Genomic DNA, 23,500 nt, shown 5'->3' with positions numbered 1-23,500 from the left:
ATGCGCTCACGTGAGTAACGCTATTCACCTTCCGGTAGTCCACACAAAATCGGTATTCGCCGTCGGGTTTCCGAATCATCACCACCGGGCTAGACCACTCGCTGCGGGACTTACGAATAATTCCCATCTGCAGCATTTTATGCACTTGCACGTGCATTTCCTCCTCGATCTTATGCGACACCGGATAGTATTTCTGTTTAATTGGGCGCGCGCTGCCGATGTCGATGTCGTGCTCGATCCATCCGGTACAGCCGAGCTGTTCGCATGAAGGTTCGGGCAGGAGGTCATCCATCACTCGATCGATTTCTTGTCGCTGCTCCTTCGAGATCTGTTCGATACCCAAGGCCGCCAGCGACATCGCCTCCTCCGCACGAAGTGAGGAGACAGTGGTCGGGACAGTGGATCGCAACCTTTAATCCTTATCGTGTTGGTCTCGGGATCCAAACACTCGGAAAAGGCTCGAACGAAGTCGCTTCCGAGGGTGCAATCAGCATCAGCCTCGCTCAAAATGAGTACGTCGATCGAATGGGTAACACCACCTATCGTAAAGGGTAACTGTACATCACCAATGATAGGGACATAATGACCATCGACTGCTTTCGCGCCGGGCCCGACATACATGTTGACGCGCTTGTTCATCGCGGCCGCAATCTGAAGGGCAATGGGGCTCAGAACGGTGCGCGAGGCTCCAGTGTCGTACAGAGCCCTGCAGGTAAATGGACCGATGCTAAGCGTCAGCCACCATCTGGGGTACTTCTCTACCAACGCGCTCGTCGCAAAACTATCGGAACGCGTTGGCGCTTCTCCCGCGGGGGCATCTGTAGCGAAGGTCCGGGTCGCCATCGGAACGGTAGGGACCCCATCTACGCGTTCCTCTCCACGTTTTTTGGTGCCTCGATTTTTGAGCACTCGGGACAGGTGGCTTTGGTGTACCCAAGCCAGCTGCAGTCCCAACAGAGTAATCTCTCAGCATCGGGGCCGGGAGGCTTGCTCTTGTTTTTGTCCGACTTGGGAGTGATGACTTGGGCCCGACCGTTTCTTGCCGGGCGGCCACGGCCGCTTGCCCCACTCCGTCTTCCCTCGCGTTGACGCGGGTAGGCCGGAGGTTTGCCATCTTTCGGGGAGCCGACGGTGGTCGATTCTTGTACTGCGTCCTTAAGGGGAACGGGAAGCCCTTTCTTAGCTGCCGCAAGTTGCTGCCACTTTTTATCGAAAAACTTTTGGAAAGATTTTTCGAAGTCGGCCTCAGAGAAAGAAGACTTTTCTACCACAGACGCGATGCTCGCTTTGGCCCTCGCTGGCGCTTTGGCCCTAGGCTGGTATGCCGCGTCGGGCAGCATGCTCTGTTCCGCGGAGGGAGGGGCTTTCCAGTGTTCGTCGGACTCCACGATCTCTACCTCCATTACTTTAGCTAACAACTACGGTAACGACGCGAAGTAGTTCTGAGTCTTTTTCAACTCTTTCTTCAGTTTAGGCAACATATTATCGATCGCCAAGTTGACCTGGTCTACGACGCTCCACGGCCTTTCGAAGCGGCTAAAAATAGTATTCAGCGCTGTAAGGTCATCGCGGACCGATTCATCGGGGCCCTGTGTCCTCAGGTGCGCTTCAACCGATAGGTTGCAGTTGTACTTCCTGGATTTACTATAGGCGGATAGCGCAGCATCTCTGAACTGATCATACGACGACCACGTGGGCCGTAGCAAGCGGTACCATCGAAGCGCAGATCCGCGAAACAGGATGGACAACGAGTCTAAAAGCTCGTCTTCCGCTATTCGGTCTAGGCAGCAGTTTTCTTCAACACGCTCCAAAAATTCCTCGATGCTGATGGTGCCGTCTCCCGCAAAGGAAATCTTCCATTCCCTGATGGTTTTCCCTAAATTCCTGGTTGAATTCATCGAGCGGGAGGTTGCGAGAAGTGGGCTCGATCGACAATTGGGGACACCGAAGCTCGAAGGGATTTGGGCTTGCGTGGCAGCCGTTTGTTGCGCGCCCGTCGCTTGCGAGAGCGGACGACTTGAAGATGTGACCCCCCTTCCCCAGCTCGAGCTTGCGGGGATGTGAGGGATCGCGTTGGAAAACGCTGCTTCCGTTAGTCGCGTGGCCGCTTGTATCCTGTCGGCCGGTCTCACTGATGCGGTTGAATAAATTGTTGGCCCTGTCGCGTATTGTGTTGTCTGCTGCTTAGTTGTCGAGCAGAAGATTCGTGCATGGGGATTTACGTTCGGGCTGGTTATAGTTAGATCGAAGTCCGGATCGATGAGGCTGTATGTATCGCGAAAGTTGACAGCTTTATCTGCGCGCGTCGCGTTAAACCGTGTGCGCTCGTTTTGTTGTTGAACTCTTGCTTCAGCTGCTTGTAGTCTGGCGAGGAGGTTATTGTTCGTGGTCTTCAGATCTTCATTTTGTCTTATAAGCTTGTCGTGTTCGTTTGACATAGCTTCTAGAGAGTTTTGAAGATCGAGAATTTGTTGAGCTTGTGAACGTTCCGCTATCACTGCTCGTTTTAGCTCCTCGGCTGCTAAGCGTGGCATTTGTTTAGGTTCACCGCAAGGCAGATTAACCCATATGAGGTCTTCACGATAATTTATCGTACTTGGGGTGCCTATTGTAGGTATCGATGCCTCGTGCGCGCATGTTGTGTTCGTGTTGGCATGACGTTGTTCACTTGATCCTACGTTTGCTGCTGATACTGTCGTCTATATAAGCAGTTCGTACATTGTGCCGTCTACCACGAGTTCAAGATTTTCCAAAACGTTATCTATTCTATCACTTGGCAAACTTTTAATCCATTCTTTAATGTGATTGTCAATTTTTTCTTTTATAATTGTTAAGTCGGTTATATCTTTTTCGGCCATTTTTAATTTTTATAAAACTGATAACGAAAAACAATAGTTTTGAAATATCCTGAAATAGTGGATTTTAATTGTAGGTCGCGTATCAATTTTTAAGCAAATACGCCCGATTGTTGCCAGCACGCACAGCGGAAAATAAATGTTGTTACGCTTGTACGCATACGTTTCTAAATACGAAGAATTACGACTCTCGCTCGCACACTATAATAAAATTTTAAGGTGCTGAAAACCGAGCGCCTTGTTTTGGTTGTGCGCTACGGCTAGCTTCTAAACGTAAACAATTCTTCTCTCGTCGCGCGCGTCGCATTCCTCGGTGGATTCCACGAACACGCGCTTTCGCTATACAATTATAATTCGAATTTCGGATTTTTCGCAAAGCTATTAAACCCATGTGTTGTTGGGCGCTATAATATAACGGAGTTTTGACCCAGCGCGGGTCGCTCGTTATATAAATTACGAGGGGATTAAAACAGCTCGGTGTGGGCCTCGTAATAGGCTGCGCAAAGCCTAGCCCAGCAGCAACAGGGACTTTATGGTGCAGCGTCTGTTACCTTGGCCCGCGGAGAGCGTCGTGTAGTCCTATGGGCGCTTTGGAGCGATCACGAAATTCAGGTGCGATAGCCGGACGGAACGGGATTGCTTACGATAGGTAAAAAGGAAGCGCAAAAGAAGAAAACAGATATACGAGTGACATAGAGTTTACTACGGAGAATAATACAAAATTAATACGCAGCGTAATCGGGAGAGAGAGAGGCGAAAAGCTAGCGAGAGAGACACGTATTCGAGATGGTACTTACAATAATGTCTCGGCGTTAGCCCTGCAGGCGATATCCTCGGCCTCGCACGTGGCTCGCGATGACGCGCAGTGTACAGCTCGGGTGCAGTCAAGAGGCGGACGGCTTTAAGGGCTCGCACGCGTGGTCGCAGAAACTAGCCCACCACAGGCACTAGGGGCAATCTCGGTACCGAAACCTTACACCGAATGGACACTCGCGTATTCGCAGGCAACCGAAATGTCAGTCACAAAAGTTAGTTGCGAAAAGTCGGACAGCAAAAGATCGCAAGCACGTGTATAGCCGCTCGTCACACGTCCACGTGCTTCGAAGTCGCCGGTACAAGAGAGAGTTCTTATCGCGGGGCTTTTTCCTGCCCCACTCTCTTACTCGCGCGCGTCGCGCCGGCCTCTCGAATTCTCTCTCCCTAGCTCGCCCTCTATTAGCGGTCTCTCTGACTTACCTTTAGCTGCCATACAAGTGAGATAATTATAAGATAATTATATATATAGGAATAATTATAATTATGTACGGGGAGAGAGAGACATAACGAGGGTCTGGCCGCTCGTTATATAATATGTATTAATATATTGTCTACCCCATTTTCCACTCAAATAAATTTGTTTTCTTAATCTTACCGTTTTCTAATCCGAAGAAAGTTCAATTATATGCCCGCTGATCAGACGAATTAGTTTATCTTTGAAAATATTTAAACTTTAAATATAAAATTCCTCCGAAATAGCAGAAATTTTGCTTCCTGAATCAAGTATGGCTTTAACTGGAATATTATCCAACAAAAGATGTATTTCAGGATATTTTTGCCTCAATTATTATTTTCATTAGTTAACAATTTACTCTTAATTGCAACTCGTTGCGAGTTTTTAAATTTATCTAATATTAATATCATATTAGCTATCAATGAAACGAATTGTTAATCATGTTCTTCAGATTATCATCTCGAGCATAAAGTATCCACTTTGTTACAATAATTAATATTCGTAAAATTATAAATAAATGAAGTTTGCCTATTAAAAGAGTTTAAAATATTTTGAAATATGATAATTGTAATCTACGCACCAAAATTAACAAAAAATACTTTAGTTCATTGAAATTACTATCTTTAACGCATTTTAATTAAACATAAAAAAATTGGCATATCTATACCTATAAATAGAGTAACGTCATGCTCCTTATATGGTCATAAAATTTGACTCTTGCCCTATCACAATCACATAATACGTGAGGTGGCGCCATTTCCTATACTAATAAATAGGCATTGACTCGCGAGTCTGGCGGGTTATCGTGATACAGTAAAAAATAGAGAAAATGGTCCAGGAGCTCATAGGTGGGACCGTTACAATATATACGAGACATTCTACTGAAAAGGCACAAATTAATGTTCTAGATCAATAATATTATTTTATCAATTTTTTTCATTCTTTTCACCCAGTGAATATTTAGAAAAAAATGTTCTCTTTTCAAAGAAAAAAAGAACAAGTATGCATCAGATAGTTTCAGAATGAAAAATGAAACAGGTCATTTTCGAAGCCTTTTTTCGATGTAAACAGTATTTTCAAATTTAGTAATAATATAGTGTTAAAATTATCGATTTAATCGGTATCGAAATAAATAAGCTTTGAAATATATATTGAAGTACCTTAAAGGGTGCATACTAAAAATTTTAATGGGTGATTTGAATTCATTAAATCGTCTTCAATTTTGTCTGCAATAATATCTACTAGCTGGATCAGACATTTATTTACATATTGTAAAGCATTTATCGTAGTCATTGAAGAAATAAAATGCTGTCAAAGTAAAAAAAATTTTTTTAATTAAAATATAATTTTTTATAAAAATGTTTAAATTGATCATTCGTGTTTAAGTCAAACGAAAATTATTATTTACTACTCACTACTTCTTAAGTTTTTTGATTATTATCAAAATTTTTGTTTATTACACTACACTTGTAAATTAAAACTTAACAATGCTATTTAACCCATTGAGTGGCAAACGTCCATGGCTTCAATGCTTCGATTTGACATTATGCCATTCGTACAATTCGCAACAGATTTGGATGAAGTTTGGTTTCCATATGTTTTAGTGTATGCTCTTTCGAAAAATTACCAAGTTTTTTTGAAAATCTTGACAGAAAAAAAATATGGCCGATTTTTTCGAAAAAATGCACAGATTTTCATGAAATTGAAAACTATGGTAGAGTATGACGTAACATTGATGTCTGATTTTTTTCAAAATTTTTGACCGCGTAGTTTTGGAGAAATTAATGCGTATAGTTAGCATTGTTTTAAATAGACTTCTCGTGTAAATGAGTAAATTGACTTCATCTTATGGGAATAACTTGATGAAAAAAGCACAGATTTTGAATTTGTAAAGACGGTTTGAAAGAGAATTAATCGATGATTGTTTTTATGTGTTTAAACTCATGGCTTACCGTGATTCCAATTAAATAATAGTATGCAACGATTGCCGAAAATCGTTAGGACTCGCGTAGACTGTCGAGCGTGGCTAAGTGTTATAGCCGTGATCGGCTTAGGGTAGAGAGAGAGAGGGCGCGTTAGGGGCAATGACCGGGAGGGGAGAGGTAGCGAGACAGTATGACTGTGTCCTTCAGTCTGGCGACATCGCAGCTTTTTACGTTTGAAGCGACAACGTGTTTTTCCTTCCGAGTGATAGACAGGGTAATTGAGTGGGTAATTGGAGAGTGGTGAGGCGAGTGCGCACACTGTGCAACATGTGCGGTCTCGGCAGCAGCGAGCTCAACCTCGGCAGCATCCACAGCAACGTAACTTCGGCAACGAGAGGCGGTTGAAGAGGCAGCACGTATTTTAGTATAATCGGATACGGTTGGCCACCGTATCCTCATCGATTCAGCGGTAAGTGCGCTGCACTTTGTATAACGTTTTGCGTGCGATCCCGTGCAGCGTGCGCGGCGAGTTTTAGGTAGCGTGCATGCGAATAGTCCGCGACGTCCGCGAAATCTACTCTCTCTCTCTCCTCATTCAAATTATTGTGTCGATATAGCGTGCGTTTAGACTCTCGGCAAACCGTCCCTTGTACAGGATTAGTTTCATCTAATAAAGTAGTTAGATATCAATAAGAGACGATCTTATTATTTCGTCTCCCCTTTATCCGGTGTTGGTGTTATTGTTTACATTTGATTCGAACGCGCCGGTAATCCAACACGGATCGCGAAAGCATAGAAGGAGCTGTTCGTTAACCGAGGTGTCCGCCGTGGCCGACGGAGCGCTGATAAGCTAGCGCACTAGCGCCCCTTGCGGAGAGTTCGCACACCCAAGTTGGATCGCCGAGAGGACACGGCGCATGCGTACACCGGAGCGAGGTGAGTAAGTGTGCTTGAAGCATACAGCTAACAGAGCACCGTTTGGCCGTATTGATAACTGCAATTGCCCGGGATTTGCGACTAAGCGGTAGCCTGTTACAAGTAATTTTAGTATAAAAATTTTCTAGCTTAATCCAAGCTCACGGTGCTAACTAATGAAGTGCGGCAACATCGCAAACACTATATAGATATATTTACCGTAGCCGGTATTGATAGGTGTTTCGATACAATCACAATATAAACAACTGGAGGTTAGGATAGGTACACGCAGCTGCTCCAACCGCCTCGTGTTGTGTCACTCGCCTGCTCTGTGCAGACAACTTAAGAAAAATAAATTTTGAAGTATGCTATGTTGCCAGATCGTTACCTCCAATTCGTACTTTTATAATTCAAATAAAAACATAAAAATTGACGACTAACGTATATTAGGAGTAGATACTTGTGATGAATGTTCAATTCTCATCATTTTTACCAGTTCATACTCATCTAAGTACAATAATACAGAACATTGAATTCAGTTATCTACAGTTTGCGTTACTGATTTCATCCTATGTTAAAGCATAGGCACTTTCCCCTTACCCCAACCCCCCTGGTGACTGTCCCGAACCTCCTTAAATTTTTAACTTTCATAATGGCTGAATATCCTCCAAATAAGATTGTTGTTATGATAATGGTTTTATGGAAGTGTCGTAACAATTATTGTGCTGCAACAAAATTTTACGCTGAACGTTTTCCTGACAGAAGACACCCTACTCGTATAACAATACATTTAATTGTCAGATTTTTTGCTAGTTTAATTGCCAGAGCTCATCGAGGATACCTTACTCGCCAACGCAGGCGTCGCGAGTACAGTGAAGATGATGCTCATGTTGTTACTATTCTTGCAGTTTTTTATCGTAATCCTCATGTCAGTAGTCGTCAAATTGAAAAGAAAGTCGGTATTCCAAGAGCAACATTTTTGAGAATTCGAAATAGGCTTAATTACTATGCTTACTATACGACGTTCGTAGAGAAATTAAGAATGAATCATTTTCAAATGAGGATTTTATTTTGCCGATGGGTTTTACAGCTGATAGAAAATGATCCTAATTTTTTTAACTATGTTCTTTTTTCTGACGAAGCTAAATTTTATAGCGATAGGCAATTAAATAGACACAATTATCCTCATTATTCAATTGAAAATCCTCACTGGCACAGAGTTATCGATAACACAGGCCTGCAAGGTTTTGTTCTTTTGCAACTGAGGGTCATTTCCCTGAAGTAATTTTTGGCGTAGAATTCGAATCCGTCATCAGAATTTCTCCATCACGTCAGGTTTTTGAGTAATCGTCCCCTAAAGGTCGAAAAAACACGTTTTTTGGCCATATTCAAGGCTTGATTACATCGTGAGTTTATATTCTTTTCAAAAACGGTTGACGGCATCTTAAAGAAGCACTCTTACCCTTCAAAATCCATTTTTCAAATTTAAGATATCATTTTTTTTCATCAAGATATCATCAATTGAAGTTTGCCATTTTTGAGGTTTCACCATGAGCTTAAAAGTTCGGCCAATTTTCCTGGAAGAATATGATATATTTCTTAGTTTTTTTTTTATAATGATTCTAGTATTTTTTGGATAATGATTCTAGAATCATTATAAAAAAATAACTAAGAAATATATCGTATTCTTCCAGGAAAATTGGCCGAACTTTTAAGCTCATGGTGAAACCTCAAAAATGGCAAACTTCAATTGATGATATCTTGATGAAAAAAAATGATATCTTAAATTTGAAAAATGGATTTTGAAGGGTAAGAGTGCTTCTTTAAGATGCCGTCAACCGTTTTTGAAAAGAATATAAACTCACGATGTAATCAAGCCTTGAATATGGCCAAAAAACGTGTTTTTTCGACCTTTAGGGGACGATTACTCAAAAACCTGACGTGATGGAGAAATTCTGATGACGGATTCGAATTCTACGCCAAAAATTACTTCAGGGAAATGACCGTAAGTTGTAAAAGAACAGTGACGACTCTCTATTTTGCAGACCTGTGTAATCAGCATCGTTGGAGTCTTAAGGTATGGTGTGGAATTGTAAATGGATATTTGATTGCCCTTACTTTTTCAAGCGGAATATTGATTTATAAAATTTTCAATTAATAAGAGACCAGTTACCAGAATTATTAGAAGATGTTGATTTCGAAATTTGACGAAGAATATGGTTTTAGCAGAATGGTGCAGCACCAGACTTTGCATAAATTATCCGAGAATTTCTTAATCCGAATTACCATAAAAGATGGAGCGGTAGAGGAAAACCAGTTAAATGACTTCCGAACTCACTTGTTATGATATTTTCAGATTTTTATTTGTGGGGCTTTCTGAAAAATGCTGTTTTTGAAGAGCGGCCCACAACTAGAAAAAACATGCATGATCACACTCGTCGAGTATGTGCAGCAATTCCGAGATAGCCTCTACTGAACATTGTACGTCATTTTCAACAGCGCTTAACTTTGTACTTACAAACAAATAGAGTACTTACAAACAAATCGTAGTTATAACATTGAGAGGCAAGGGGCACTTTAATTAAGCATTCCACACAGTAAGAAACAAGGGGACTCACTCTAATCAAATACTCCAAAGGGAATACAATCCTATTACGTTCACGTCGTTGTTTCTGGATAATGTTAAAGATAGGATGAGCATTTTTGTTATTTGATCTTGAAATAACCTTCTCTAGGTCCATTCAAGACAAAACAAACTTGAAATATCATTTCCAGTGTAGCCGTTCCTGATTACAGGATCAAAAATAGGACTTTCCGCTAAAAAAACTCATCAACCTTCAAATGGCCTTAAAATCACAGGTTTTTAAACATTTGACCTTTAAATATCCTTCTGAAGGTTGTGAAAAATAGTTTAAAATATTATTTCTGACGTAAAATTTCCTGCTCTTTTCAAATCCGGTGTCAAAAATAGGGGTTTCTATTAAAAAAAAATTAAGTTGACCTTTAAATTATCTTGAAAATAAGTTTAAGATAAAAATAACATGCACGAAAAGGTGGCTCTCTCCGCCATGAATTTCTGTAGAAATGGAGCAATTAAAGTGGATAGATTAAAATAAGCCACTCAGTATATATAAATAATGAAAAAAATACTTACAGTATTGAAAACAACGATTAATAGCCGATACAATGGCTCTCGTGGGATAAAATTAGTATTCTGCAAATGAAACAATAGAAATTATCAAAGTTATACATATATTTTAACTATTTCTAATTCATATATATTTTTAAATATATACTTACATTTTTCAAAAACTAGCAGGTATTGATGATTTTCTCCATGTTTTCAAACTTTTCGGTTGCAAACAAACACTTTTCTTAAGTTTAAAAAAGAAAGGTTAAAATATTTTTGAAGGCTTAATAATAAAGATTTTTCACAAATTTAAAACATTTTTTAGCAAATCTAAAAAAAACAAAAAACTAACTACTATTACTTTTAATTAATTTGTATGTGAAGAATTAATAATAATTATATAAAAGGATCCTACTAGGTTTGAAAATGAAGTAAGATTAATAGCGAAAAAAAATAATCAACGCAACATATGAATTTTAACCCTTCCTAGGAAAATTTTGCTTATCTCAAAATGTGACTCCTCCTAGTTAGCAATATAATTTTTTAGTTGCTGTAGAGGGTCAGGTTTACAGATATGGTCTTTTTTGTATAAATAAACTCCTGTTGTTTATAGAAGTAGAAAAGTGTCTTTTTTTCTACATCGCTAAAGCGTTCTTAACAATCTTATCATTTATTTATTTCTAGTAAATATTGTAACGTCGGGCCGTTTATTAGAAATAAATTTTTTTTTCCTCATGTACTTTTGTGTAGCTTAAATTTTAACTCGGTAAACTAGCGAAGGAGAGCCTTCAGCTGAAGCAGCTGGAGGACACGTGAAAATAGTCGTCCCTTTATCGCGCGCTTTCCGATGTTTACCTCGCACGATCATAAAGTTTTTTGAGTAGGTTTAGATAAAGAGTAAAGGAGCCGCGGAATTCCACCTGCATCCTGTTACTCGATTTCACCCAAAAGATTTCCACTTTTAGAAGTCAAAACTTTTGCTATAAAAAAAAAAACCTTAATAACTAATTTTACATAAATGAATCGGGAAAATAACAGCATGATAGGAAAATTTCGCAGCTTCTTGAAACCTCCCACACACTTTTTGATTAGAAATATAGTTGCCGCGCAATCATTGAAAATAATTCGAAGTTTTAAAATTACAAATTAGAAAAATGAGGTAAATAGTCGAAAACAGTTACTTGAACGAATTTTAGCAAATCAGTTATACAGTCCACAATTAAATAATACCCTTTTTTCGTTCGAATTTATTTAAACAACGAAGTGAGTTAATTAATTAAGTTACCAATTGTAAACATGTAGGATCAACAGATTTTCGCGTAAAATATATTAAATAATAAGGAACTTGCGTTATTTTTAAGAATTAATTGTAATAATTTTATATAATAAATAACTTAATAATTATAAGAGAAACTGTACTAAAAATGGTACTTGGAGAGTCATCTAGCGAGATAAGGCCCAAACTCTTGAACGCGCGCCCCCAATTCTCACCACGCCCCCGAACCAATTAGGGCCCGAAATCCGAAAGAGAAAAGGAGGGAAAATCTCGGTTGGACAATTACAATTCACTGGCATTTCCACTCTTCCCAAATTTCGAGGGACTGAAAGAGGGATTTTCCTCCCAACCACCCCCAGGGTTTAAAAGGGCATGCGCAAGCGAAAATCGCTCTCTCACGCTCCCACGCTCCACAAAAGGTTTTAAGTGCAACTCATTGACCAAGTGCCAGGTCCAGATTGACTTCTCCAGTACCAGTTAACTAAATAAAAGAAAAGTAAGTTGAAACAAAATTTTATTCACTATCTCTCCTTTTCCTCTTCTTGTTAGAGTAGCTGATCGAAACTCGTGAAAAATAGGTCTTCGAAAAAGTATTTCAGCAGGAATTGGGATACTTTTTCAATAAGACAGTCGCGCCGTTAAACTAAAATAAAATACTTTTTATGTGATAATTCCGGCAAGGTTTGGGATTTTCACATCCAAGTCCCGATTCCATTGGACCCTGGTGTTTGATGGAAGGCTTGTAGTCCAGTTTAATTTTTTCACTCTTTTTACGCGAAACGCGAAGTAGAAAAGCTCTAATTCTCCAATCGCTCGTCCCGGTTTAAGCGTACGCACGCAAACCAAATAGAGCGCCTGAGATTACGTCCACCTCAGACGTACCTGAGATAGTGACCCGGATGTCACATAAAATTTTTGGAGGCCCCGGAGGGATAAGTTGGAGAAAAAGAGCTTTATAGGGTACTAACAACCTCATACTTTCCTGTCTTCTTTTTCTTGTATAGAAAATTACGGATTTGAAAAAGTAACGGATTTAATACAAATTAACGAAATTGAAAAAAAATCAACGAGCTCGAAATAAAAACAAAGTATTCGAAATAAATTAACGAATTTGAAAAATATAAAAAAAAAAATTTTTGAAATAAAATAACGAATTTGATAAATATATAAAAAATTCGAAACAAATTAACGAATTTGAAAAATATAAAAAAAAAAATTTTTGAAATAAAATAACGAATTTTATAAATATATAAAAAAATTCGAAATAAATTAACGAATTTGAAAAATATAAAAAAAAAAAAAATTTTTTTTTTAAATAAAGTAACGAATTTGATAAAAATATAAAAAAATTCGAAATAAAGTAACGAATTTGAAAAATATAACAAATTTGAAATAAAATAACGAGGTAGCAAAAATTGAGAAGTTGCAAAGATTTAATTAATAAAATAAATCAAAAGCGAAAAATTAGAGAAAATTATCACGTATTAAATAAAATAAAAAATTTTTTAGTGAAATCTAACCTTTTTTTTTTCTTCTTTTCTCTTCTGCCTCCTGTTATGCCTCCCTTTGTAGAATTTAGCGGTGTTTCGTACGATTTAATAGAAACGGTAGACCAAGTTGTAGAAGATATTTCAACAATTAGAGAAAGTCAGGACGCGGTAATAAGTCGGGTAAATAATCATAGTAACGATATCGCGAAAATAAATCAGAACGGTCGTAGTTTAAGTGCACGTGTTACGGAATTAGAGCTAGAAAATAAGAATAGAATTTACCAGATAGCTAGTTTAGGACATCTCTGCGTCAACCTTATTGAATCTAACACAGCCTTAAAAAAGGAAATAAAAAAACTTAGGAAGCGATCAGGAATTAAAGATAAATTAATCTCCAAAACCGCAATTTCGAATAAAGTTTTAACCGCAAAAATCGCGAAGTTAACCTTAAAATTAGAAAATTTAAAATTATAAAATAATATTATTAATTAATTAATTAAAAATATTTTTAACATAGTAATCTTATTAGTTAAACCTGAAAAAAAATAAGGAAACTTAAGATAGTGTTAGTTTTTCGTTTGTATTTTGACTAAGCGTGATAATTAATAATTTTTTTTTTCCTTTCTTTTGCCTGTTCAATTTTAGTGAACGCAGAAAACCGGCCCATTAGAAAGAAGTTGACTAAGTGTCAACGCAGAAGGTTAGCGAGGGAGATCCAAAAACATCCCGACGCTCTACCAAAACACATTTATGAGGCCGAAAGAAAAAAACAGTTTCAAATAAATAGGGAAAGAAGAGACTTAGACCTGCGGATAAAGACCTTGTTAGCCGACAACAAACCATTCAGCTGCAAACACGGGAACGACCCGTATTACTGCAGGCTTTGCGTGCAGACGTTCGAAAAATTAGGGCCTATCCCTAAGAAAGTAATAACCCCACCGAGTCTGCAAGAGCCGGAACAAATTAATAAACAAAATTGTGGAAAAAGGGACCCAAACAGGTTATATAAAAAACTATTTGCTCCAGATAAAAAAATATTGAAAAAAATAAATCAACACAAAGAAGAAAGGAAGAAAACAGAAGAAAACAGAAAAAGGGAAGAAGATAGAGCGAAGGAAATAGAAGAGCTAGAAAAGAAAATAAAATTAAAAGAAAAAGAAATAAAAGCAATTTTAAAAAATTTATAACTTATTTTGTCTTTTTTTAAAAAAATATATTTTAGTTAAAATAATAAATTGGTGTTATTTTTTTTTTCTCTCTCTATTCCCCTATAAAATTATAAAATATTTTTTCCTCTCTTAATGAATAATAAAGAACCGGGTGATAAACGATTGACGCGTAGCCAAGCCCGAAATCCGTCTACATCTTGGACGGTAGGTATTGGTTCTGGGCGGCTTAGGCATTCCGACGAATTTCAACAGGAGAAATCTGACGAGAAAGGAACCATAAACCCAAAATCTAACATAGGCGATAACTTATACCCTGACCTAGATAAGTTAAAAAAATTTAACGAAGAATTAGATAGTCTAAAAATAAATAACGAATTGGAAGGGCTAATAGGGAGGTCAGCTCCAAATAGTCAATCAGGATCTAGTGAAGATTTAGACAACGTCACTATAGAAATCAGCGACGAGGTTTTAAATAAGTCCATACGCGAAAATCACGGCATAAAATCAAACTCGGCTAAAATGGATCAAGAAATTCAAAGGACCATGAAGCAAACCATCCAATTGAAAGATGCCTTAAACGTTGTACCCAACTTCAATGGAAACCCTAACCAATGGGTACCATTTACAGAAGGTTGTAGGGAAGCTTTAAATATGCTGCCCTCAAAATGCGAAGAAGATCTAGTAAAATTAATAAAAGGTAAACTAGAAGGCGAGGCCAGATCAACAATGGTTGGCATCAATTTTAAAACCATTAACGAACTTATATCTCATTTAGCTGATATCTTCGCGCCACCTCAAACCATGAATCAATTATTAGGAGAATTAGGAAATGAATATCAGAAAGATAATGAAAAAGTCTTAACGTACGCTAATAGAATTCGCCTATTAACCACTAGGATAATAGATGCAAAAAAGAGACAAGACAATACCGATTCTATAAACATCGATGAGAAAAATGCTTTAGAAGAAAATGCATTTATATGTTTTAAACGAGGATTAAAGCCAGAAATAAAAATAAATCTCCCACCAGGGATTACTGCCACTAATGCCTTAAAGGAAGCCATCAAAGTAGAAAAAGAATTAGAATTACAAAGAAATCTAAGAGGAAAAATTAACTACACTTCAGATTATCTACAACCAAAGAAAAATGTAAGAATATGCCAAATTTGTGAAGAACACGGACATGAAGCTTTAAACTGCAACACGCTCGTGAACAAACAAAAATTATGTAATTTCTGTAATAAAACAGGTCACGATACAAATAATTGCTTTGCTAAAATTAGGTTAGATAACCTAACTTGTCAAATATGCGGAAAAAAAGGACATAATGCACGCGAATGTAAATCGAGATTACAATGCCAAATTTGCAAAAAGATGGGACACGCTGCTAAAGAGTGTAGGAATAGAATTAGGACACAGGCTATACATGAAATAAAATGCCAATTATGCAATAATTTGGGGCACAGTGCTCAAAGTTGTCGAGATATAGAAAGGACACAAGTAAATAGCGAAATCGTATGTCAACTTTGCAATAACAGAGGACATACTGCAAAAGACTGTAAAACAAAAACTCCCAATTTTAACAATAATCAATTTCTAGCTAGTCAACCTTCTTTTAATAGATTTGATAAATCCAAAATAGAATGCCTTTTTTGTAAAAAACGCGGGCACATAATGGCTGATTGCTATAGGAAGAAATGGGTCGATGGTCAGAACCAGGGAAACGACAAGCCGTCCTCTGTAATTCCGACACAGAGGACGAATATGACTCGGATAGATAACAGCGAAGAATCAGAGGATGTTCGACTATTCCCATAAAAAATCAACCTCGATTTGCCGCCAAAGTACCCATAATAAGTGTCAGTTTTTTTGGAACTATATATGATACAATGTTAGACAGCGGATCAGAAGTTAATATTATGAAGATTGAAGTATTACAACAATATTTAGAATACGTAGACATGACTAAGCGACACACATTGAAAGGTATTGGTCTAGAAAGTTTCCAAACCATGGGAGTAATTACTCTCTATGTGTATGGAAGGGAAACTGAATTTTTAATAGTTGAGAATGATTTCCCAATTCCCTGTGATATAGTGATAGGAGCAAGTTATCTGTCATCCAACAAAATAATTCTTGATTTCGAAACCAGACAGTTTATCCTACCAGATAGAACAATAAATTTCAAAGAAATCAAAGATTTAGTTTATACTGGTATTTGCTGCATGTATAATGTTAAAGATGAATCAAAAATAGACCGAGTTATTCCAAGAATCGAGGTAAAGAATCCACCCACTGGCTCGAAGGAATATTTCTTAATAGACACAGGATCAGAATGTAATTTGATTAAAAAAGGATTATTACCACCTGGTAATAGTATTGACGATTCACTCATCATTAACCTAAAAGGAATAGGTAGAAATATGCAACTAACTCTGGGAATAACCGAAATTAAGCTTTTCGATACGGATACAATTTTCCATGTAGTCGAGGATAATTTTGAAATGATTCATGCTGGAATATTAGGTGCCGTATTTTTTGAAGACAGTAAAGCAAGAATAAACTTCAAAGATAATACTTTTGAAGTTAAAAATTTCCTAGCGCCATTAATCATAGAAACATTGGACAAGAAACTTACACAGGCAGAATTCGATAAACTATTACAGGAATTAATCCCTATGGAAGTACCTAGTTTCGCAGTACGCCATGTGTTTAATATATCTCAGAGTGAAATCTTTCAAGACCTTAACATTGAAGAATTTGACGATGTCGATTTTAACATAGCTGAGTTATACATCGAAGAAGAAACAAACGATGTTGAGAAAAAAATAGAAGATCATATAGAATTGAGTCATTTAGATAACACAGAAAAAGAATATGTAATAGACTTGGTTAATAAAGTCGCCGATGTTTTTTACTTGCCTGGAGACAAACTACCAGGTACTGAATTAGTAATGCATGAAATACATACTGTTGATGACATACCCGTGAATTGTAAACAATATCAGTTCCCACATGCAATGAAAGATAAGCTTAATTATCATATTGACAAATTATTGAAAGCTGGTATCATTAAAGAATCTAATTCACCGTATAATATACCTGTATGGATAGTTCCAAAAGCTACAGATCCAAACGGCAGAATGGTACTCGACATGAGAGGGCTTAACGAAAAAACCGTAGCAGATTCTTATCCTATTCCAAATATCACACAGATATTTGACCAAGTAGGAGGAGCTAAGTTTTATTCCGTGCTTGATCTCGCAATGGGATTCTATCAAATTAAGATGCACCCAAAAGACGCTCATAAAACAGCGTTTAGTACCCCTTTTGGTCATTACGAATTTGTCCGCATGCCATTTGGTTTAAAGAATGCACCTGCAACCTTCCAACGGCTTATGGATACTTTATTACGCGGACTACAAGGCCTCGATTTGTTTGTTTACCTAGATGACATAGTCATTTATGCTAACAATATTGAAGAACACGATCGGAAGTTTAAGTTACTAGTCGAACGGTTAAGAGAAGCAAAACTGAAGTTACAAATTAATAAATGTAAATTCCTCATGCGAAAAGTCAGCTACTTAGGGCACCTTATAAGTGAGGATGGTCTAGAAGTAGATCCCAAGAAGGTTGAAGCCGTACAAAAATTCCCAAGACCAAAAACCGTTAAAAACGTCCGCCAATTCTTAGGACTAGCTGGGTACTATAGGCGCTTTATCAAAGACTTTGCCAAGATAGCTAAACCATTAACTAAATTATTACAAAAGGATATAAAGTTCGAATGGAATGAGAAAGCCGAAAAGGCATTTATTGAATTGAAAGAGATGTTATGTAATGCACCTCTTTTACAATTTCCTGATTTGTCCAAAGGGTATAACATACGTACCGATGCCTCTGGCACTGCTATCGCTGGAATATTATCCCAAGGCCCGATCGGATCCGACCGTCCTATTGCATATTTTTCTAGAGTTCTGCGTGGATCAGAGCTAAACTATGAAGTATATGAAAAGGAAGCCTTAGCGATCATACAGAGTGTCAAAGCTTTCAAATCCTATGTATATGACCGGCCTATCCAAATTATTACCGATCATCAGCCATTAGTTTGGTTTGAAACAGCAGATTTAAACACGCGAGTACAAAAATGGCGATTTTGGTTATCACAATTTAAGTATAAAATAATTTACACCAAAGGAAAATCTAATGCCGCAGCAGATGCACTCTCAAGAAATCCAGCAGATGTAAATGTTATTGAAAAAGCGCCCACTCTTCAAGAGTTTTTACCTGAAATTGAATTAGGAAATCTAGTAGTGAACATCACCAATAGTCTGATCGATAAAGAATTCGAATTTCTTATCGATACAATCTCCAGTGTAAATATAATCAAAATCAGTTCTATACCCAATGGATTATTAATTAAGCTGAATAAAGAAATATTACTACAAGGGCTTTTTTCAGATAATATCGTAGTAACACACTATACAGAATTGGCTATATTAGGACGCACTTTTGAATTTTATGCAGTAGAAGATAAATATGATTTGCCGTATCATGGAATCCTTGGTTCCAAATTTTTATATGAAATACGAAGTAGAATAGATTTTGATAAATTACAGTTAACACACTCAGGAATAGTCACACCGCTTAAGTCAGTATATAGCAAAAACAATGAAACAGAATTTAGGGCAATGCGAAATATTGATTTACACATTGTCAAAGATGATTTGTTGTTAGTGGATTCATACATTCGTAATCTCGAATGTCGGATACAACTCTCAATTAATACAATATGTGAACAAAGTATAATTAAGAAACAATATGTAACTGAAACAGAGAAGATAGATGAAAGCGACCGAATTATCTTACGAGACATTAGTGGGAAAACCTATCAAACACTTGGTACCATACAAATAGAAATCTTTTCCATAATAAATAAATTTTGCATAGTACCTAATGACTTTCCTATAAATTCCGAAGGATTATTAGGAATTGATTATCTCATTAGGAGTAAAGCGGCACTAAATTTCAACACCAGAACAATGCGCCTTGGAAATATGATTATCCCATTTCGGATACGGAATATTAGAATTGACAATCAAAACTCTTGTAAAAACTTACTCCCACAAACAAGCCGTGAAATAGCGGAAATAAATATAATGACACGAGGACAAAAACAAAGATTAGATAATTTACCATCTGCTATACCTACCCCACCGACTGTTAACGAAAGGATAAGTCCTGAGAAACGACCCCGAGGAAGGCCTCGCAAAAATCCACTCCAAATTCCCGGAAACATAGAACCAGCGCCAATCGAATCATTTCAACCACCGGAAAGCCATTCAAAAAAACCTCGAGGCAGACCAAAGAAGATACAATTATCTTCGACAAGTGAAGAAGAACCAGATCATGCCGATGCTTCTAACCAATCTGACGATGAATCGATTCTTAGTGACTTTGATGAATCTTCAACTGGGCACACTAAACTGGTTAAGATCAAGGATTCAATCCATATGCGTACTGACAGCGTAGTTTATTTTATTGATAGTAATGGCGCACCATGCGACGAAGGCGCCAAAATGATGATCGAAAACAATCAGATAGAAAGTAAACAGATTATTAATGTAGGAGAAGTTGTGAAAGAAAGAAAAGGAAAAAAATACTATCGCTTTGGACTCTGTATATGCGGAGAACACCCGGAGTCGTTGAGTCATTTAAGAGACAATATGCTTACAACTTTGAATGTATTAAGAGATATGTTGGTTAGCCTAAAGCTAACGGAAATTTGTATCGCCAAAAGTAAAGAGATAAGAAATCTAGAATGGGGAGAAGTAGTAAATTTATTGGATACTGTCTTCAGAAATACAGGAATAACGATTTTAATATGTATGAATAGCCTTGAGTATGTGCCTTTAGAGAAACGTGATATAGTATTTTACGAATGTCATCAATCTCCGGTCGGAGGACATCGTGGTGTTTCTAAAACATTTTATCGAATACGACAGAATTTTTATTGGGAGAATTTGAAGGAAGATATTCAAAGACGAATACAACAATGCCTTGAGTGTCAGTTAAAGAAATTAACTCGCCTACAGACCAAACAACCTATGGTAATCACCGATACCTGTGCCGCTACTTTTGACAAAATAGCAATGGATATTGTAGGACCCTTGAAAAAAACCCCGAAGAACAATGAATACATTTTAACCATGCAAGACCAACTAAGTAAGTTTTGCCTAGCCGTACCTCTAGTCGACACTTCATCCACAACGATCGCAGATGCATTCATAAAGAAATTCATTTGTATATTTGGTTGTCCAAAATCCGTTTTAACTGATCAAGGAAGAAATTTCTTGAGTAATTTGATGAGCCGTATAGCTAAACGTTTCAAGATTAAGAAGTTAAAGACCACAGCTTTTCATCCACAATCTAATGGTTCGCTTGAACGCTCCCATCATGTTTTAGCAGAATTTCTGAAACAATATACCAATAGCGATAACAATTGGGATGAATGGTTAGACTTAGCCATATTGAATTATAATACTTGTGTTCAAGAGAGTACCAAACACACTCCATATGAAGTCGTTTTTGGCAGATTAGCTAGACTGCCCTCAAGTTATCCATTACAAGAAGGAGATTTATTGCCCACTTATAAAGGATACATTACAGAGTTAGTCACCCGAATAACAGGAATTCAAAAGTTGGCATACGACAATTTAATAGCATCAAAAGAAAAATCAAAGAAATATTATGACAGACACCTTAATCCGAAAAATTTTAAGCTTGGAGATTTTGTATTTTTGAAAAGTGGTCCAAAACCCGGTAAATTAGAAGATCATTATTCAGGCCCTTTTAAAATAATAGGAATTTTACCGAAAAACAATGTCAAAATACAAATGAAAAAAGGAACCAAAGTAGTTCACGCGAATAGGCTTAGAATATCGTATATTAATAATAATAATAATTCATAAAAAGGAGGAGAGGCATAAAACTAGAAAACACAAAAAAAAAAAAAAAAAAAAAAAAAAAAAAAAAAAAAAAATAAATAAATAAATTTTTTTTTATAAATAAATCATAGATAAAATGAACAATATCATTTCCAGTAAAATAATAATAGTAAAATAATAGTAATAAAATGATAGTAATAATAAGTATAAATAAATATACCGAATTAATCATTGGTTTTCCGTTCCAGCAATTAATAGTTAACATAAGAATTAACATTATTTATTTTTCAGAAAATGGATATGAATAAATTTGGATTTTACATATTAATCTTATCTACCATTGCATATCAAGGCCAAGCCATCATAGGATACGATTGCGGAGCGAGATCATTAAACATTACCACTGTTTCTTTGCTTGGCGTAGAAGAATGCGATATACCTCCCGGAAAAATTAATAGCACTCAGATCCATATACAGTTATTACAGTTAAACCAATTCGAGGAAGTACACGTGATACAATGCAAGATACAACTACAACGTCACATTTATCATTGTGGAATGCACTCCCATAGTTCGGCTGTCAAAGATGGAATACACGAATATATGGTCGAGATCAGCCAAAAACGCTGTTCAGACTTGTATAATACCGGCACATTATATTTCGATGAGATACATGTACTACGCGATATTAAAGTTAACCAAACCATAATCCGACCCTTAACACTAGCTGGTAGTTTAAAAATCGATGGTAGTTGCAACGGTGGTGTGTATTCTGATGCATATGGTACCTGGGAGAATGTTGTAGTTCAAGGTTTAGTAAAAATAACCGTGCAAGACTATACTGCACCAGTTGACTTAAATAACGATCAAGTAAGACTACGCTCAGGTATCAAATGCACATTAACTGAAGAAACCTGTATAGACCCGGAAGGAGGTAATACTTTCTGGAAAACGATACCACGGGATATATGTAAATTCAATCATTACGGGATATTATATGAAGGCATAGCTAACAAAATAATAGACGAGCACCAGAACCGTATATATTCCTTGATAACAGAAGATATTACCTTCGCCTTAATGGCCAAAGGAAAAAGACAAATCTGTGGATATGAAATAGTTCAAACAGAACATCCAAAATTATTCATTTTTGAAACCACTAGAGGAGTCTCGACCTTTGCCGTAGCAAAGAAATTATCATTAAGCAATTTAGACATATTTGCGTACGTTAATTCTAAATTTGTATTCGTCGAGCGTTATATCAAAAATCAAATAAATAGTTTGTATAGAGATGTAGTTGTACAGCGTTGTAGACAAGAACGCGAAATTTTAAAAAATGCTTTAGCAATAGCCACGTATTCACCTGATCAATTCGCATACAATTTAATGAAAGGACCTGGATATATGGCGGTAACGGCTGGCGAAGTAGTTCACGTCGTCAAATGTATCCCGGTAGACGTAAAGATTTCGCCGGGGACCAACTGTTATGAAGAATTAAAAGTAGTCCATAACAATATCACCAAATTTATGACACCCAAAACACATATTCTCAAGACTCAAGGAACAATAGTGGATTGTAACGCTCTGCTGTCCACTCACTTTTATGTCAACGAAAATTGGTATAAATTCATGCCACGTCCTGTAGACGCCAGAACACCAGAGATTTTGAAGCCTTTTGCCCAAATGACCTGGAAATATCAAGATATTCCAACTCTCGCTACAAGTGGTATTTATACTGAACAAGATCTGCAGGATCTTCTAAATCGAATCATGTATCCTCTCGAACAATCAGCTGTCATCAATGATGTTGCTCGAGAAATCAAAGGTCATGCGATGAAAGATCAAGAAGGAGTAATTAATAAATTGCTCAATGAGAACACTTTAGAACGCTTAGTTCATACCACTTGGAACCGAATGTGGGGTAAATTCATGACGTTTGGAACATTCAGTGCAGGAGTGATAGCTATCCTTTTTATTATTCAAATAATTAAAAAGGTGATAGAAATCTTTATCAACGGCATGGCTCTGCATAGTATTTATGGGTGGTCCTACCAACTTTTTGGAGCCATATGGAACAGTCTCACAACTTTCCTTATCCACTTAGGCCATTCAACGCAGAAGGAAAATGAAAAATCCCAGGAAGAACCAAGTAGAGTTCCTATGCCAATACAGATACCCCATTACATACCAGTTCAGGTTCAAGAAAGAGATGCCAACGTACCAAAAGAACATCCAGTGTCCTCAATCCAAACTAACAATAGTTTCTTTTCTCGACAGTAAATGTTAATAAATCTTGGTTACCATGCTCTACAATCACATCTTAATTAGCGATTACTTTGCCTCGCTGCGCTCCTTAAGTAACTGTTTAAGTGGGGGGGTGTAACGTCGGGCCGTTTATTAGAAATAAATTTTTTTTTCCTCATGTACTTTTGTGTAGCTTAAATTTTAACTCGGTAAACTAGCGAAGGAGAGCCTTCAGCTGAAGCAGCTGGAGGACACGTGAAAATAGTCGTCCCTTTATCGCGC

This window comes from Phymastichus coffea, unplaced genomic scaffold (assembly GCF_024137745.1).
Source record: "Phymastichus coffea isolate CEN01 unplaced genomic scaffold, Cenicafe_Pcof_1.1 PCOF00106, whole genome shotgun sequence".
NCBI classification, from domain to species: Eukaryota; Metazoa; Arthropoda; class Insecta; order Hymenoptera; family Eulophidae; genus Phymastichus; species Phymastichus coffea.
Note: the sequence above shows the minus strand (reverse complement) of the source record.